The sequence below is a fragment of the Malaclemys terrapin genome, chromosome 9 (assembly GCF_027887155.1).
Source record: "Malaclemys terrapin pileata isolate rMalTer1 chromosome 9, rMalTer1.hap1, whole genome shotgun sequence".
Lineage (NCBI taxonomy): Eukaryota > Metazoa > Chordata > Testudines > Emydidae > Malaclemys > Malaclemys terrapin.
The window spans coordinates 16,763,919-16,782,798 of NC_071513.1; the positions used below are offsets into that span (position 1 = coordinate 16,763,919).

Here is an 18,880-nt window from a genome sequence, read left to right on the forward strand (position 1 = left end):
AATCCTGCTATGAGATTGGTTTAAAAGCTGCCCCAAAGCTAACTGGCAAGGACCAAAGGTTCATCTGCCATGAACACAGCTTACAGCACCTTTCAATCACAGCCCAACTGCCACGCTCCACATAAATTAATATTATTGTTTAATTTATAGACCGCCTTTTGCTCTCAAGCTTCCACGTGTTCTACAGATTTAGAAACAATGGCCAAATTCTGGCTTTCCTGCTGGGAAGTGCCTTGGTGCATCTGTGTGATGTGTCTGTAGCTGTTAAACAGAAATGGCTGAAAGAAGGCATGCAGGGGTAGATACAAGCTCAATATTCCCCCAATAGCCCAGGGGGAAGAGAATTGGGGGAAATATACTCAGCAGAGGCATTTACATCTGAATTGTAAAGATGCAACATTGAAAAGGTTTCCCCACAAGCCTGCTGCCTAACAGGTCTTTTCGGTTTCTAATTTCTATAATATTTTCATTGCAGGGAGTTATTTGCTTATATCCCTAAATGAGGGATGCTGTTTACACTAGATCCTTAGCTGATGTAAGTCAATGTAGCTCCATTGAAGCCCATAAAGCTATGCTGATCTACACAAGCTGAGAATCTGGCCCATTATGTTGAGCAAGGGATAGCCAACTGTGGTCTGTCACAATACGTCTACACTGTAATAAAACACCCATGGCAACACATCAGTTGATGCAGGCTCATGGGGCTCAAACTGTGGGGCTTTAAAACTGCAGTGTAGACATTGGGGCTTGGGCTAGAGCCCAGCTCTGGGACCCCCCGAGAAGCAGGGGCATCCCAGAGCCCAGGCTCCAGCCCAAGCCTGAACATTTACTCTACAATTTTATAGCCCTACAGCCCAAGCCCCACAAGTCTGAGTCTGTTGACATGGGCCAGCTGCAGGTCTTTTACTGCAGTGTTGACATACTCAGTGTTCTTCTGTCAGGCCACATCTTTAATAAGGAGGTATGGCATGCCATGACTACAGGCCTCATGTCACTGGACTGGCCCTTTAAGAGAGTCAGATACCAAACCTACCTGTGACAGGCTCCACTGAAGAGAAGGAGCCAATGCAGCTCCACCTGGGGAATAGTACACTTGCTAATTAGCTGGAAGGCAGTTGAGTAAGGAGCTCCCAGGACTAATAAAAGAGTTGGGGGAGCTCAGCTGAAAAAAGGCTCCTGAGGAGAAAAGACGCTCCAAAGGAAGGGAGTTGCTAGGGATCCTGAACTAGGCAAAAGGTCTCCAGGGATGGAAGCCTGGGAGAGACCCTGAAAAACTGTGAAAAGACTGAAAAAGCTCTCCAGGCAGCAAAGAAGGCTGAGCCCTTACAGCAGAAGGAGCTGCTGCTGGAACCTAGAGATTTGTTTTGGGACATCTACCTTTTATTTTGGCTCTGAGGTACAAGTTCTCCTTTCAGAAAGCTTTATTAAAAGGGAGGTATATAGCTGTACAATAGTGTTTTGCTCGTCCTTGTCCAAACTTTTACCTCATGAGGTGGGGGGAAACTGAGGCAGGGTGAAGCAGAGCCACACGGGGCTGCTCGGGAGGTGATGGTGCCCTTTCTACACCCCAATAGCAGTGTGCCATCTTGATCCAAACAGAAGACTGGAACATGTCCTCTTGGCAGACCAAAAAGAAGGGTGTCTGCAACCTATGGTAGGTGTGACCTTTGGGCAAATGAATAGCACATTATCATTGAGGTCCTGGCAACATTTGGGTGCCCTTGGCTCAGTGTCTTATACAAAGTAAAACCCAGCATACTGAGCTATTCTATTTAACAAGCTACTTCATGTGGGAGACTTAATTAAAGTTTGTCAAAGTGTCAAGAGGTCAATACGATCGATCCAAACAAATTCTTCATAGTGAAAAATAAAAACTAAGAGGAATTTGATCGATAAATTAGGTATAAAATGAGATTTATGAACCTGTTTAAAATAAAAAATAAACTACACTGAGATGCCCACAGGGGCCATGGAAGTAGAAAACATCAATGTGGTCAAGAGGTGTTTCAGCCCCGAAAAAAGAAACCGTGGCCATCCAAAGAACTATTGTGTTAAAGTCCCAGAGGCCTTTTGCTGTCACCTAGTTTTTTTGTGAGAAACAGGAACGCAGGTTAGCAGTGCACTCCCGTCTCCTGGATGGCAGGTTTCATTCTGGAATCCTGTGTTAGAAAATGCCGTGCCATTCTGCCTTCTGCACGTTTGACTTTTCAGGTATCTTGCATAGGAAAGGGAAGTACAAAGGCAGGGAAGTACAAATTAGATTCAGGCAGAGATGAACATTACCATTTTGGGGAGCTGGAGCTTGTCAAGCTCTTTTAGCCGTTAGGTGAGCTTCAGATTGCCTGGCCATGCGATGAAGATTTGACGTGAAATTACACCTCACTATGCATTTATGGGACAGATGGACTGTTTTATTTTAGATGGAGGAAGAAAGATCAGACTGCTATAGGAATGAAAAAAGGATTATTCATGTTCACTGAGAATAGCACTGCCCAGTAGACAGGGGCTGGCTGCTTCTCTCCTTTTTGTATGGATTTTGTGCCCTTCTACACAACCCTTTTCTGATTCTTTAAGGAAAAAATTACAGGAGTAAACATCAATAAATCAAAACACTTGCTTGTAAGGAGGACAAGATGAAGGATAAAAAGAAATTTAACTGATACGAGAAAATTACATACCAGAAAATAAATATAGCCAGAAACTAACCAAAAGGAACTGGCTTGGACATGTGAGATAACTCTCAAGCTACAATTAAATCCTTATTGATCCTAGGAAATCCTAAATCAAAACTTTCCATATGAAGGAATTTCCAGTGCAGGAAAGTGAGTAAAAAGAGGAAATCAGTGTTTTGTTCAGTAGAGAATTCTCAATGCAACATCAGACTTAAAGTCAACCACAAAAATGACAGAGCATAATGCTTTTCATTTCTATAGTTCCTTTCCTCAAAGGATCTCAAAGCACTTTCAAAGTATTGATCATTTAAGTCTCACTAACCTCCATTTTATGGATGGAGGAAGTGTGGCTTGGAGAGGTTGAAGAACTTGCCCATGGTAATACAGCAAGTCAGGGGAAGATCAGGGAACAGAACTCAAGTCTCTTGACACCCAGCCCAGTATCCTACCTGTTAAACCATACACCTCTCCCTCCTTTAGGAACAATTGGGTGTAGAACAAATCCAGAACTAAAGAGGAAGAGCGACTGAATGAAAAGGAGTAAGTAGGAAACAGTTTTTCTTAGTCATCTTGCATTTGTTTTCAATTAGACCATCATCTTCCTCTTAAGTCAAGTTACTTCCATCTGTGGGATCTGTGCTGCAGGAAGATCAGGGCACACGGAGATGTAGCTGTAAGGATCAAGTTGCAAGATGAAAGCACCTATTTGCCAGCTACATTACCAAGCTGCAGTCACATTTTTTCAGGATCCTTCCCCATAGTAGTTGCAAGGAAGTAAAATAATAACAGCTAATATGTCAAAATTAACTCACATGGAGTTTAAAGGACAAAACTCTTTATATTCTTTATCATATTTGAAACACATCTAAGTGTGTTCTCTCACTGCCAGCCACCAAAGCGAGACAGAGAGAGGGCCAGATTCTCTCCATCTCTTCCAGACCCGTTGCACAAGGAGCTGGAATTTGCCTAGCTGAGAATTTCTCCACTGTAGGAAAGTCTCAGCTGGTGTAGAGCTGGCAGAGTGCCTGCACTGCCATCTGGCACTGCACCTTCTGCTCTGGCATACAAGGAAGAATGGGAAGGGAGAGGAGCAGAACCCAGCTCTGTACCACCTTGCCAATTCTCAGCTGATGTACAGTGCTTTGGGAGTCTTTTCATTGACTTCACTGACTCATGCCCTTTACTTCCTGACCTTGATGGATGCTATCTATTACATCATTGAGGATTGGTATCTCTCAATCCCGCAGTAACTGGGCTTTTGGTGTCCAGTCAGTACATCTGACTGGACACTGCCAGGTCCCCTTTTTGACTGGCACCTGGCAACCCAACATGGACACAGAAGCCAAAACGGTGACAGGTAGCAATCCCATGTAATATACTTGGACTTTTGTAAGACTTTTTTATTTTTTGTAAGACTTTTTATAAGACTTGGTAACACATGATGGTTTAATTTAGATACTAGAACCATACAAAAATCAGCATTATATTAATTAAAACTGGCTAGCAAAAAGATCTCAAATTGTAATTGTAAGTGGGGAATCTTCTTCAAGTGGGTATGTTTCTAATGGGGACCTGCCAGGCGCAGTTCTTGGCCATATGCTATTTAACATTGTGTGAATCACTGAAAGTAAATAATAATTACTGATAAAGTTTACAAATTACACAAAGATGGGGGAATAATAAATAATGAAAATGACAGGTCCCTGGTACAGAGCAATCTGGATCACTGGGTAAGCTGGGTGCAAGCAAACAATAGTGTTTTAATAGAGCCAAATGTAAAGTCATATATCTGGTACTCCTGGGAGAATTCTGCAACAAAAAATTAAAAATTCTATGCACAATATTTTCAAATTTGGCAAAATTCTGCACATTTTATTTGTCAAAATAACACAATATAACCATGCCAGTTTCAATTATTTTTGGTCATTTATTTCAAAATACCTGTCAGCAAGTATGTCTGTTACAATACAGACAACAAAAAGGATTCAGGAAATTTTTTTTTTTTTGGACAAATAGTTTCCTTCCTAGGCATATTAATACAGAACTCTGAGTAATAATTCATTTAAACTACAATACAGATCCATATTTCCCGCATGCCTCAGAAGCAGTGCAAAGGCTTAGGTTAGTCAGGGTAACAGAGAAGCTGAGAGAGAAGGAAGTAATTGCTGGGAAGGATCTGGGTGTGAACTCGGAGGGTTGTTGGGTATGGGTGGAAAAAGTATGGAACAGGGTTTTTGGGGGGTGGGAAAGGATTATTAGAGAGCTTCCCCCATGTAGACCCTGGCTGACCCCTTAGCCTCTCCCATTCAGTCAGGAACGTCTGCCATGTCCCCATTTGCACCTGCATCCCCTGTCCACATGTGTCCCTCCACCCCATTCAGACACCCAATCCCCATGTGGCCCTGCTCACCCTCCCCTGTCCCCATGTGTCTCTGTGCCCCCACTCAAACACCCCCTGTCTCTATGTGACCCTGCACCTCCTCTCCCATCCCCACGTGGCCCTGCCCCTCCACTCCCATTCAGCCCCTGCCCCAGTCTCTCCTCCCCCACTAGCTCTTATAAGACCCTGTCTGGCCCCTCAAAAGCCCCATACTGTCTGTCTCCCCATAGCCCCTTTCTCCTGACCTGGCCTGACAGGCACTGTGAAGAAGGCAGGCTCTTTCTCTTCCCTAGCTGTCCAGGAGCTGCTGCTCTGTTCTAGCACCATAGCACCCGCTCATGAGCAAAAGACAGAACTGCAGCAACTTTACGGCAGAAGTTTTTTCTACGCAAAAAATAAAAAATATGCACAGCTCATTAATTACGCACGCAGTGGCACAGACTCCCCCCAAGAGTAATCTGGGAACTAAGAACTGGGAATTAAGTGATCAATGGCTCCATTTCTAGTTGGCAGCCGATATCAAGCGGAGTGTCCCAAGGGTCTTTTTTTGCCTCTGTCTTCACGAACAAGGTCAGCTCCCAGATTACTGCACTGGGTAGCACAGCATGGGGAGGAGGTGACCATCCCTCTGTGGAGAAACAAGTGGCTCAGGACTATTTAGAAAAGCTGGATGAGCACAAGTCTATGGGGCCGGATGTGCTGCATCCGAGGGTGCTAAAGGAGTTGGCGGATGTGATTGCAGAGCCATTGGCCATTATCTCTGAAAACTCATGGCAATCGGGAGGAGGTCCTGGATGACTGGAAAAAGGCTAATGTAGTGCCCATGTTTAAAAAAGGGAAGAAGGAGGATCCGGGGAACTACAGGCCAGTCAGCCTCACCTCAGTCCCTGGAAAAAATATTGGAGCAGATCCTCAAGGAATCAATTCTGAAGCACTTAGAGGCAGCGGCGGCTCCAGGCAACAGCGCTCCAAGCGGTCCCTGCGAGGGTGGCAGTCAGGCAGCCTTTAGCGGCATGCCTGGGGGAGGTCTGCCAGTCCTGCGGATTCGGCGGCAATTCAGCAGCGGGTATGCCGAAGCTGCGGGACTGGCGGACCTCCTGGAGGCATGCTGCCAAATCCACGGGACGGGGGACTTCCCGCAGGCAAGCTGCCAAAGACAGCCTACCTGCCACACTTGGGGTGGCAAAAAAGCTAGAGCCGCCCCTGCTTAAAGGAGAGGAAAGTGATCAGGAACAGTCAGCATGGATTCACCAAGGGGAAGTCGTGCCTGACTAGCCTAATTGCCTTCTATGATGAGATAAATGGCTCTGTGGATGAGGGGAAAGCTGTGGATGTGTTATTCCTCGACTTTAGTAAAGATTTTGATACGGTCTCCCACAGTCTTCTTGCCGGCAAGTTAAAGAAGTATGGATTGGATGAATGGACTATAAGGTGGATAGAAAGCTGGCTAAATTGTCGGGGTCAGTGGTTAGTGATCAATGGCTCCATGTCTAGTTAGCAGCCGGTATCAAGTGGAGCACCCCAACGGTCAGTCCTGGGGCCTGTTTTGTTCAATATCTTCATTGATGAGCTGAAGGATGGCGTGGATTGCACCCTCAGCAAGTTTGCAGAGGACATTAAACTGGGAGGAGAGGTAGATACACCGGAGCGTAGGGATAGCATCCAGAGTGACCTAGAGAAATTGGAGGATTGGGCCAAAAGTAATCTGATGAGGTTCAACAAGGACAAGTGCAGAGTCCTGCACTTAGGACAGACGAATCCCATGCACTGCTACAGACTGGGGACTGAGTGGCTAGGCAGCAGTTCTGCAGAAAAGGACCTAGGGGTTACAGTGGACAAGAAGCTGGATATGAGTCAACAGTGTGCCCTTGTTGCCAAGAAGGCTAAAGGCATTTTGGGCTGTATAAGTAGGAGCATTGCCAACAGATCGAGGGACATGATCATTCCCCTATTTGGCATTGGTGAGGCCTCATCTGGAGTACTGTGTCCAGTTTTGGGCCCCACGCTACAAGAAGGCTGTGGAAAAATTGGAAAGAGTCCAGCGGAGGGCAACAAAAATTATTAGGGGTCTGGAGCACATGATTTATGAGGAGAGGCTGAGGGAACTGGGATTATTTAGTCTGCAGAAGAGAAGAATGGGGGGGGATTTGATAGCTGCTTTCAACTACCTGAAAGGGGGTTCCAAAGAGGATGGATCTAGACTGTTCTCAGTCATAGCAGATGACAGAACAAGGAGTAATGATCTCAAGTTGCAGTGGGGGAGGTTTAGGTTGGATATTAGGAAAAACTTTTTCACTAAGAGGGTGGTGAAGCACTGGAATGGGTTACCTAGGAAGGTGGTAGAATCTCCATCATTAAAGGTTTTTAAGGCCCAGCTTGACAAAGCCCTAGCTGGGATGATTTAGTTGGGGACTGGTCCTGCTTTGAGCAGAGGGTTGGACTAGATGACCTTCTGATGTCCCTTCCAACCCTGATAGTCTATGATTCTATTATTCTAATATAGGCCATACTTTCAGGGTGGGGGATCTATCCTGGGAAGCAGTGACTCTGAGAAAGATTTGGGAGTCATAGTCAATAATCAGCTGAACATGCACTCCCAGCGTGACACTGTGGCCAAAAGGGCTAAGGCAATCCTTGGATGTATACACAGGTGAATCTTGAATAGGAGTAGGGAGGTTATATTACATCTTTATGTGGCACGGGGGCAACCACTCCTGGAATACTGTGTCCAGTTCTGCTGTCCACAATTCAAGAAGGAAGTTGATGAACTGGAGAGGGTTCAGAGAAGAACCATGAGAAGAATTAAAGAATTGCAAACACGCCTTACAGTGACTGAGTTCCTTGAGTCTCTTTATCTTAACAAAGAGAAGGTAAAGGAGATTACAGCCTATAAGTATCTACATGGCAGAGGCAATGCATGGACCTCCCCCCCAGGGGCGTCTCTGTGCTTTTTGCCACCCCAAGCAGGGTAGTCAGGCAGCTTTCGGCGGCATGCCTGCAGGAGGTCCGCCGGTGCCACGCCATCGGTGTCCCCACCACCGAATTGCCGCCGAAAGCTGCCTGCCTGCCGCCCTCACAGTGACCGGCAGGCCACCCCCTGCAGCTTGCCACCCCAGGCACGCACTTTTTGTGCTGGTGCCTGGAGCCACCCCTGCTCCCCCCCCCAAGATTTCCACCTTCCATTTAGGAACAACTAAATGTTCCAAGGGGACCCAAAGGGGCCGCTGCAGATTCTGCCCCACAAGTCAGTGGCAGTGGGCATGGGGGCAGAGGCTCCCCTTGGCAGCAGCACTCACCGTGTGTCTATGCAGTGTGGGGAGGGAGGAAGCAGCAGCTGGTTGTGGGCTTAGCCGCCCCCGCTACATGGGGCTGCTGGAGTCCGAGCGCTTCCTGCTGCCTGGTTTGCAGACCACCCTGGGGGTGAATGCCCCATGTCTGTTCCCAGGGCTGAGGCCATCTCCCACTCGTATAGTAGGGGTGCTGCCCAGGGGAAACTGCCCCCCTCGCACAGACTGGGTGGCCCACTGAGGTGAGTTGGGGGTGGCGGGGGCACTGCACAGTTTGAAAACCTCTGTTCTAGATTCAGAGGCAACGTGTGGAGTGGTCATGTGCCCCCACACACATACTGTCAACAGTTACACGTTACCTCTGCTGCACGGGGAACAGAAATTTGATAACAGAGGGCTCTTCAGTCTTGAAGACAAAGGTATATCAAGATCCAATGGCTGGAAGTTGAAACTAGACAAATTCAGACTAGAAATAATGTGCAAATTTAACAGTGAGTATAATTAACCATTTGAACAACCTACCAATGCCTGTGGTGGATTCTCCATCACTGGAAATTTTAAAATCAAGACTGGATGTTTTTCTAAAAGATCTGCTCTAGTTCAAACAGGAATTAATTCAGAGAAGTTTTATGGCCGGTGTTACCCACAGGAGATCACCAGATGATCACAATGGTCCTTTCTGGCCACATAATGAAGGGCTGGTTCCTCTCTAGATGTATGGACAAAATCCATTTTTTTGTATATCCGTTTATTTATCTTACTTCTACCAGCTGTCTGGTAATTTATTCATTGTCGCTATTCTTAACTTCTCAGTTCATTGAAAGTGTGATGGCAATGGAAATAGATTAACAGTTTCAGGAGAATAAGCCTTTCTGAAACATGGGCTCCACTTTGTTACTTTTACAAATACACAATTCACACATGTCCTGGCTTAATTATACACATATGGGACTCAGCAGGGCAGGGAAGTATATATGGTGATTTTATTCACCACTTAACTCAGGCAGCACGAAAAGCTCGAAAGCTGTCCTAGTATAGGGGAGTGGTTGGGATCAGGAAAGGGGTGAGGTTGGAGCACCTTGTGCCCCACCAATTCCTGGATAGTAGGGCAGTCCCTAGAGGCCTGTTACCATTAGTGGAACTTAGATCAGAACTTAGGTTGTTCTAAATTATGCCAAGGGCCATATCAGGCCCCAAGCAAGCCCCGTGACTGAGATAGCAGAAAAACCCATGATTGTGACAGCAGAATTGATGTTGTAGTGCCACCTTCTCCCCACAACCCCACCAGCTCAGGTCCTATGTCAAACCAAAGACTCAAGGATCCGGTCCTTTATTATTCCGAGTCAGAGAACATGTTGACCCCCTCTACTGGAATGAAATCTTGCTAGCTGAAAATGCTAAGTTTTGTACAGCTTCAGTGAAGTTTCAAACCATTCATATCTCTGAGTAATTCTCTGCCACTCCAGTAATGCAGCCTTCCCAGACTCATGGCATAAAGCTTTTATACCATGCAATTCTTAGCCACTTGGCTGTTAAAGGTACATCAGTCAAAATGCTTCTCCGGTGCTCTCCCAATCCAATTCCAGCTATGTCAAACAATGTCCCATTGCGATTCCAGTGGAACAGCAGTTCATGGTTGCTGGAGAGACAATCAGCAGCATAGTAGATAACGACATTAAATTGTGTGACACACAAGTTAAAGATGTCAGTATGCCTTTTAACACCACAAACTTCTTTTTCATGCAAACATCCAGTGTAATTAAGAAGATCAATTAAGAAAGAAAACACACAAAATTTCTCATGCTCAGGTAAAACAGCCTCTTGGCAGAATCTCTTCTAGAATTTTGCATGAATCATTAGCAGATTTTTAAATGGCCTTCCAGAGAAAGACGAATCTAACCAAACTGCTACAGTGATAGTCTGTATAGTTTGCTTAATAGCAATAACTAGAGAGGCTCAAGGCTAGGAAAGGCTAACAGCTTCCCAGTAGTGAATGTTCACAAAGGGAGAGGCATGGCTACAAATAGGAATAAAGTATGTGCAACTGAGTAAGGCAAACAAGGAAAGGGAAAAGGCTCACAACAGACATAGATATCCACAGTTAATCATAATAACCACAGCTATTGACTTCCGTGCTGCCTTTAAGGAGACATTTATTACAAGAATCAATAGTTAAAAATTTAGAAAAAAAAACATGCTTTCCAGTAAGCACTCTAGAAATAATTGCCCTTCACTGTTCATTTGTTTTAATTCTTTAAATTCAAATGCAATCTGAATGCACAATTTCAGTATCGACTTTGCTCTTCTAAACACACAATTTAAAAATTAAAAAAAGACTGAGAACTGTATTCTGTTTCAATTGAATCAGATCAGTTGAACTCAGGTTAACCCCACTGAGGTGCCACAAGTACTCCAGTTCTTTTTATGGATTTGCTCTGGGTTTATTCCAGTATTATCACCAAGTACCTTTTGGCTGCATCTTTCAAAAGCGCCCAAGAAATTAGACATCCAAATCATGGACTTTCAAAAGGAAGTTTGGCATTTAACTCTTTTAGACCTCTTTGAAAATTCCAGACTTTATTTCCAATGATGTTTCCCACTGGAAACATGGGGCACTTGTTGCTACTAACAAGTTCTCTTTCCAATAGTCCCAGATAGTCATTCATTTGCATATTGTATCTCCAATTCTCAAGCCAACCAATCACTTACACATTTGTTTAGACTCTAAGTTTCATGAAGCACTTTAAGGTCAATTGGTTCCTGGTTTCAAAATTATAGTTATCTTAATCATCTTGTTTTGGCTGGAAATTTTTCCCTACAGTTAGGTAAGAGAGATGTGAATCACAGCATTTATTATCAAGTCTACAAGCCTTAAACCCTGCTTTCTGGAAAATATATTTTAAATTATTTTATTGTGATCTCAAAAGTGGTTGTAAATCAAAAATATTTTGCATACTTATGTTTTTGTTTAGCAACACTAATAAAAAAAAGAATGTGTTTTTATTAATATGGAGTATGGGAAGAAGTTGTTCCTTTCAGGGTAACAGTTTTAGTAGCCCTTTGGAGGCCTCTTACATTCAGGTGGCACCTGGCACAATTCTAACACAGGAAGTGATATTACATGATGAATTTCATCAAATGTACATGACCCATCTTCTCTTACAAATGCTTTTAGCCACATCTAATTCACTGTGCTTTGCACTTTGGATAAAACAGTAGCAACACTTTCTGCTGCAGTTATTATTTAAATACATAGTTGGAAAGCACCATAGAGCTTTTCCTGTTCTGATCACCATTCCAGATAAACAGAAATTCAGGAGCATGTTATTTAATATGCTTCTAAGGTCAGTCTGTTGAGGCTTATCTAGGAATCAGAGTAGCAGCCGTGTTAGTCTGTATCCGCAAAAAGAACAGGAGTACTTGTGGCACCTTAGAGACTAACACATTTATTAGAGCATAAGCTTTCGTGGGCTACTGCCCACTTCTTCGGATGCATATAGAGTGGAACATATATTGAGGAGATATATATACATACATACAGAGAGCATGAACAGGTGGGAGTTGTCTTACCAACTCTGAGAGGCCAATTAAGTAAGAAAAAAAAATTATTATTTTTTTAATGTTCATCTTTTCTTTCAGGGTAAAGAGGCAATGTCTGAACTTTTGTTTGTAAAAGAGGATAATATAATAATTCGTGCCTCTGTATAACAGTGGATCCACCAACAGATGTTGCTGCTGCCAAAACTAATGCGAATCATCCCTGGTTCAAGACTATCAAAACATGTGCTATACGTTATCATAGCCATTAATAAGGACAAATCCTATAGAATGTAATAAAGAGTGACAACCTTTCAAAACCAACCTACAGAATTCTACAGCAGGGTCCTGGGACATATTATAGCTTAAAAATTTTAGAGAACCAACTCTATTGGTTTTTAGACTAATTTCTATAGAATCCTATTTAGACTTAATTCAGCATGGCACTTATGCAGTTCCTCAAAATTAGGTATGTGAGTCATCCCATCCCTAGTCAGCACTTCAGTATGCGCTTAACTTTAAGCACATGCTTAAATCCTATTGATGTCAAAGGGAGTCAGTTGCAGGCTTGGGCCCTTAGATTGCACGTTTGGGGGCATGAGACCATCTCTCTCTCTATTCTGCACAGCACCTAGAATATTTTTATACTGATATAATTTAAGAATACATTAGCCTAGCAGTTTAAGTCTTTTCATAGTGTGAAGCACATATTAGCAGAGAGAAATGGGCCACCTTCCTGTTCCATTCATGATCACAGCATCTCTGTGGCAACCAGAGCAATTGCTGACATGGAAATACAATGTTGGGAAAGTACTTAGAGTATTTGTATCTGTCTTTTATTGTAGTTAATAGGGGAAAATGAGAAAGAGGCCCAGCACCATGTGGTCAGCTTGCTGTTTTCAGATTTGGCCCATGGACCACACGTCTGCACTCTCACCGTGTACTTGGTTATTACTTGATCTTGAATCTAACCATTGTCATCACTGACTTACTTTACATTTGCACTATGTCTGTTTCTATATAGACCCCAGTCACAAAAGGTAGATCTGGGCTCAGGTTCAAATTGTATAACTCCTGAGATTTGAGGGTTCTGCTTCACCCCACTACAAAAATAGTCCGTGACTGAGGCAGATGGATACTGCTACAAACCATTTTTTTAAGTTCTCCCGAAGACTGGCAGGAATGTTCAGGTTCCAGATCTGCCTATTATATAGTAGAGATGCTCTTATCATGAAACTCAGATCTGAGTTCTGGTTGGGCTCATCTAACATTTATGTTGTTTTCAAAGACTTTTTTTCCCCCCTCTTTTTTTTTTTTTTTGATAATTTGCATGCACACACACACCGCAAAGTAAGGCAGCGTTGGCACAGATTAGGGTTCAAGATGAATTTGTAGCAGAACAATGCCCTAGCCTAGTCCATTACTAAAACATATGTGCCTGTGAACACCTAGCTCTCTGACATGCTGGTTGTTAGAGTTCTTTTCCCCACATTTCAGCTTGCTTGTGTGTGTTTGTCTGTGAAGAACTCGAGTATGACCTCCAGGGCAGGAGGACATATTGAGTGAAGAAAGCTGTTAGCAAATCAATCCTAAAGTGATTTATTTCCAAGTGGCAGATACCAAGCAGGCAGTATATATTTATCATTTGGACAAGGCCCTAATAAAGATAAATTCAGAGATTGAGTCCCTCTAAGAACGAGCTTCAGCAACAGACATACGCCAAAGCATACTTCACTGCTAATTAGTCAGTCACATATGCTTTCAACAGGGTGTAGTTAAGTGATTGAATATGGATGATGTGTGTTTTCAGCTCATTCTCTCAAATCAAGCCAAAAAGTGGCTGGAATCCTTCTAAAACCATTCTCTCAGAGTCCATAATTAATGTTCCCTTATTACCTAAGTATCTCCCTGTGTTGTTAAATTGCACAGACAAAATTGAATCCTGCTAGTGGTCAAAAGTGAATGAAAAACTTGGCGCTAAACTTGTAAATGTTTTTTTCTCTTTGGCATTTGAGTGCTATATAACATGAGAGGGAAAAGGTATGCAGAATATAGTTTCCTGTTGTTCCAAGAACAGACAAGACTTTCTTTTGTCTATCATATAACCACCTATTATTTATTTTAAGATATGCTATAGAAGATCCCAATTCCTCCCAAATCAATCTGGAGTCCAACCCTATATTCCTTGTATACCCACAACTCTCTTTAAAATCACTATGTTCAAGGGCTGCAGTAAATAGGTTTCAGAGTAACAGCCGTGTTAGTCTGTATCCGCAAAAAGAAGTACTCCTGTTCTTCTTTTTAGTAAATAGGTTGAAATTTTCAAAGCCATCTAGGGGATTTAGATACATGTAATCCATCAACATTAATGGAAGGTAAATCCTCTAGGCTGCTTTGTAAACCTCCATCACTATTCTGGATCTAGATTCAGTGGTAAAATCTCCCACTCTTAGTCCACGACATAGCATTTTATCTTGTAATAGCGGTAGAATTACCACAGAATAACAAACTCTCCATGTGTGTGCATGTTAGCATTGTATAACATTAAAAGCAACCAGAATATCTATTTGGGACTAAAGTGAAGTCAAAGAGTCAGACCTTGGATGCAGTGTGTAGCCCTAAGCCACAAAGCAGCCAGGCCACAGCATCCACATATACACTCTGGACCAGATTCAATGTTATAAATCACATGTGAATGCACTGAAGTCAATAGAATTTTGCTGGTGTAAAATCTAGTCTAGGTGAGAGGAAAATCAGTCCCAAGAGCTGGAAGGGGAAGTCCGACCAGTGAATTCTCATAGCCATGGACCCACTGATCTATTCCCTGCCCTCATATCCAGCCTCTCCTTTTGGTTGCAAATTTCAAGGTTTTGACATTTGGTTTCATCCCACTTTAGAACAAAGCCAACACTCCTCAAAGTGGATTGAAACCTGAGCTTTTTGATCCAGAAGGCGAGGGGTGGGATTAGGACACTGGCTTTCATACCAGATGACTCTGAATGAGGCAGAGCAGGGACTTGAACCTGGATCTCCCTCAGGTGAGTGCCCTAACCACCAAGCTGTACAGAGACTCTCCCTCTTGTCCCTTCCCTCTGACCACCACCACAAACCCATACAGCTCCACAAAAGGTTTTGACTTCAGCCCGCTGAAAAAGATTCCAATTGGCTCTCCTCTGGACCACACTGTCTCTTGATACCATACCACCTTCTCAGCCTCCATCCATTCTGGCAAAGGAGAGGCAGGATTGGCTTCAAATAAAATATAATTTTCAAAAATAAAGGGATTTTAAAAATAGATGTTATTTTTTTAAATATCTTATTAAACAAAAGAGCATCGAGTTGGGTATTGAGCAGCCAGATCATTCTGTGGCTAATTTTAAAATTTTAATGGCAATACCTGAGGTACTGGTGCAGATGTGGTCCCCGATTCTCGGTGTTACTCCTTGCATCCCACAACCTGAAAAATACAGCAGAAAATTCACAAAGTGAGACACCAGCAAATGTTGTTTACACCGAGAGCCATGAAATTGCTTTAAAAAAGAGCCATGAAATTGCTTTTTTTTAAAAAAAGCCATAAAAATTGCTTTAAATGTTTTTTAACATGATGAATTTTGGATACAAGTGCAGGTTGTGCAGATAAATAGCCTTTCTCCAGGTGATTGGCTGGTGGATTCCTCCATGCCCAGAGAAACTCACATTTTGCTAAGCCTTTTAGCACATCTCTGGATATGACAAGTGATAATGGCCCTCATCAATCTTGCTGTGTTATGGCACTTCCCTTCACATGAAAAAGAGACAGAAGAGACCAAGGAAACCTCAAAGGGAAGTGGCTTACTGTGTGTCCTGTTAAACTTGAAGCAAATACTCTAATGGGAAAAAGCAGACAAAGGAAAAGCAGAAAGGACGAGCTTTCCTGAAATGAAGCAGACAAACAGAGAATCTATCAACTGACCCTTTTCACATAATTGCAAAACCACACAGAGACACAAAACAGTTATATTAAAAAAGATCTTAGGATTAACAGCCCAGTCCTGTTCCCATGTACATAGTACACTGACTTCAGAGGGACTACACGAAGGAGTAAGGGATGCTAAAGCACGGTCTAATGCTATTTCTACACTGGCACTTTTATCGGCAAAACTTTTGTTGTTCAAGGGGTTGAAAAAACACACCCCTGACCGACCAAAGTTTCACCAACAAAAGTGCCAGTGTGGACAGTGCTATGTGGGTGGGAGACGCTCTCCTGCTGACATAGCTACTGCCACTTGTTGGGTTGGGGGTGGTTTAATTATGCCAGTGGGAGAGTTCTCTCCCACCAGCATAGAGCGGCTACACAGGAGAACTTACAGCAGCGTAGCTGCAGCGGTACAGCTGTGCCACTGTAATGTCTGTAGTGTAGACATAGCCTAAGAGTGCTATGGTAAGTAGAAGTGGTAGATTGTTGAGGACTCTCATTCTTTTCTATGGAACAAATTTCTACCTAGAGTCTGGCTCTGCATCCCGGAAATATAATATCAGGCCTCTAATGTGATGGGCAATTTTCAGTGTGAGGGGTCAGCTCTCATTGGCCTTGTCATCTTTAGGGGGGAAAAAAAGGTATGTTCTTAACCCAATTTAGCTAATTTGAGTTAATTATCTCAAGGTAAAATCCTTGTATAGACAAGGCGGTGTGCAGTTTTTGCATAAATTAGCAAGTTGAGTTAAAGAGTCATTCCCCCATAGGCTGTATTTTACCCCCTAATTCACACAAAAACTACACACTGCATTGTCTTCACTGGGATTTGTCTTGAGTTTCGTAACTAGAGTTAAGAACACACCTATATTCATAGTGAAAACACGCAACCACTAAGGTGCAAGAGTCCCATAAATCACTCTTAATTTACTCCCAACTCTACAGTAAAGCTTAATGTTTTTGACATGTGGTGTCAAAATGTGAGTGTTTGAAAAGTTTAATATTTGATCAAGAATATTTTTAATAGAACAGATGTGACCCTTTACCTGAAACTCAAACTGAAGGTGAGCATTTTGGGGGACTGGAAAGGTTCCAAGATTATGTTTCAAATGTGTTGTTTGTTTGCACCTCTGAACCTTCTGGTTCTGGGAACAAAAAATGCTAATTTTTTGAGAGCTCATGAGACTTCTCATCTGACGTCTGAACCAAAGAAGTTCAGCCATGCTTGTGCATGCACATGGGCAGTGAACTTCAAAGCTTTCTGAGGTTCACTCATAATGAACAATCATTCCTGGAAAACTGTGACTCCTTTAACTTGTTCTAGAAGATATGCCAGCTTTTAGTACCAGTTTGTTTTTCATGAGTCAAGACACTGAAGATGAAATATCACCCAAAAGGAATTTAGTCTCTCTTCCTCAGAGGTAGTTTGAAATTTCAGAGGATAGATTTTTTTAATTGACAAAGAAAGATAAGATGTGTTGTATTTTGATACCAACACAGAAACCAATTAGAGTATATGAATGTAATAAAAACAGATTTTTTAAGAAAGGGTAACTGTTACAGAAATTCACTGGAAGACACAAAAGCAGATCATGAACTATTTAACTGTTTATACATGCAAAGGACACTTACAAACATAACAGTCACTATTAACAAGTCAGTATTTGCCATGAGTTACAACATAACAGTGCCCAAAATACCACAGTTTCCCCCCATACTTGTTTCCTGTCTACACTATGGAAATCTACCCCAGTGTAGCTATACTGTTGTAACAGTTTATTTTGGCATGTGACCTAATTAAGTCAAATGCCTGCATTATAGGTTTGTACCAATGGGTTCATGTTGACAAGGCCAGTTTGAAAGAGACATTTTAGATAGCATCATATGATAATTGTTGGCAAGTGCTGACATTTTTATGGTAACCACTTTAGAAATCAGGCAGCAACCCAGCAACTGCAGGTACCATAGAGAGAATAAATTGCTATCTGTCCCTGATGCTCATTCTCAGGAGATATGCTGTATCATGTCATTCAACTTGCTGATCTCTTCAGACAGGCTACTTCAGTGATGAAATTTGAGTGCCAGAAATACTGATTCACTGGTAAGGAAACATGATTTCTCTGCATTGATATTTCAGTATGCTGAACACATAGGGGTATGGGTAGACACAAGTTGCCGGCATTTTCTAATTAATTAACCCACCCATCTCCTCTTTCAGCTACATCTGTATACATCAGTACTGACATTAAATAGTGTGTTAACTTCATCAGAAGTATTTCCTTCCCCTGAATTTCCCAAGGGCTGTATCAATACTTGCTTCCCCTAAATAACAGTGGCAGTCTGATGTAAAGTAGGTATCAACTGACTAACCTGTTCAGCATATCTTCAGTGCAGATAACAGTCAAAATGCTTATTTAAAAGGTCAGAGATCCTTCCAACTGACAAGGCACCCAGTCCAGGTGCCATCCCAAAGTGTTAATGGAAGTGGTGACAGAAATTGAAAAACCTGTAGGAGACATTTTGACAAGCTCAGCTGAGCAGAGATCCCGGAAGGCAGGGAAATGACTGAAACAACACATTATTTTAAAAAGAGACACAGGGAAACACACACACAGAGCCAAACACTTATAGATCAGAACTCAGGAGTATCTCGAGCTTTATTTTCAGAGTTCAAACCAAAAGAACACTTTAAAAAGCAAAGCTTGTTCAATTAGCTAAGCTGGTTTCAAGAAAACACAAATCTCTTTTTTTGCCTCCCCACTATTCCCTTTCAAAGTACATCTCTGCTTTCTCAGTAGAGGGGCACTGGGCTTGGGATAAGACTATATGAAAAGGAGCAGAAATAAAGCAAACATCCTCACTCAGAATATTGACAGTTCAAGCTGTCAGAGGCTGGGGGTCCTTTGCCTATATACTGTTCTATACAGAAAGTCCTGCAAATACTCAGCTGGAGAAAATTCCCTGACTTAAAATCAATACGAAGCTAAAACTTTTCATCCTGCCAATAACTGTTGCTTGCATGCAAAGCTGCTGCATTTTCTTCTGCCGTGAG

General features: G+C 42.7%; 1 long non-coding RNA gene across 1 annotated transcript in view; it reads right to left on the minus strand.

The window, feature by feature from the left end:
• Nucleotides 1–15,273: 15,273 nt before the first annotated feature.
• Nucleotides 15,274–18,880, minus strand: part of LOC128842678 (uncharacterized) — a 29,679-nt gene continuing 26,072 nt past the window's right edge. Inside the window, exons 3-4 of the long non-coding RNA XR_008446088.1 lie at nucleotides 18,199–18,334; nucleotides 15,274–15,333 (exon numbers count right to left, since the gene is read on the minus strand). This is a non-coding gene — a long non-coding RNA (uncharacterized LOC128842678). The remainder of the gene's footprint in view (nucleotides 15,334–18,198; nucleotides 18,335–18,880) is intronic.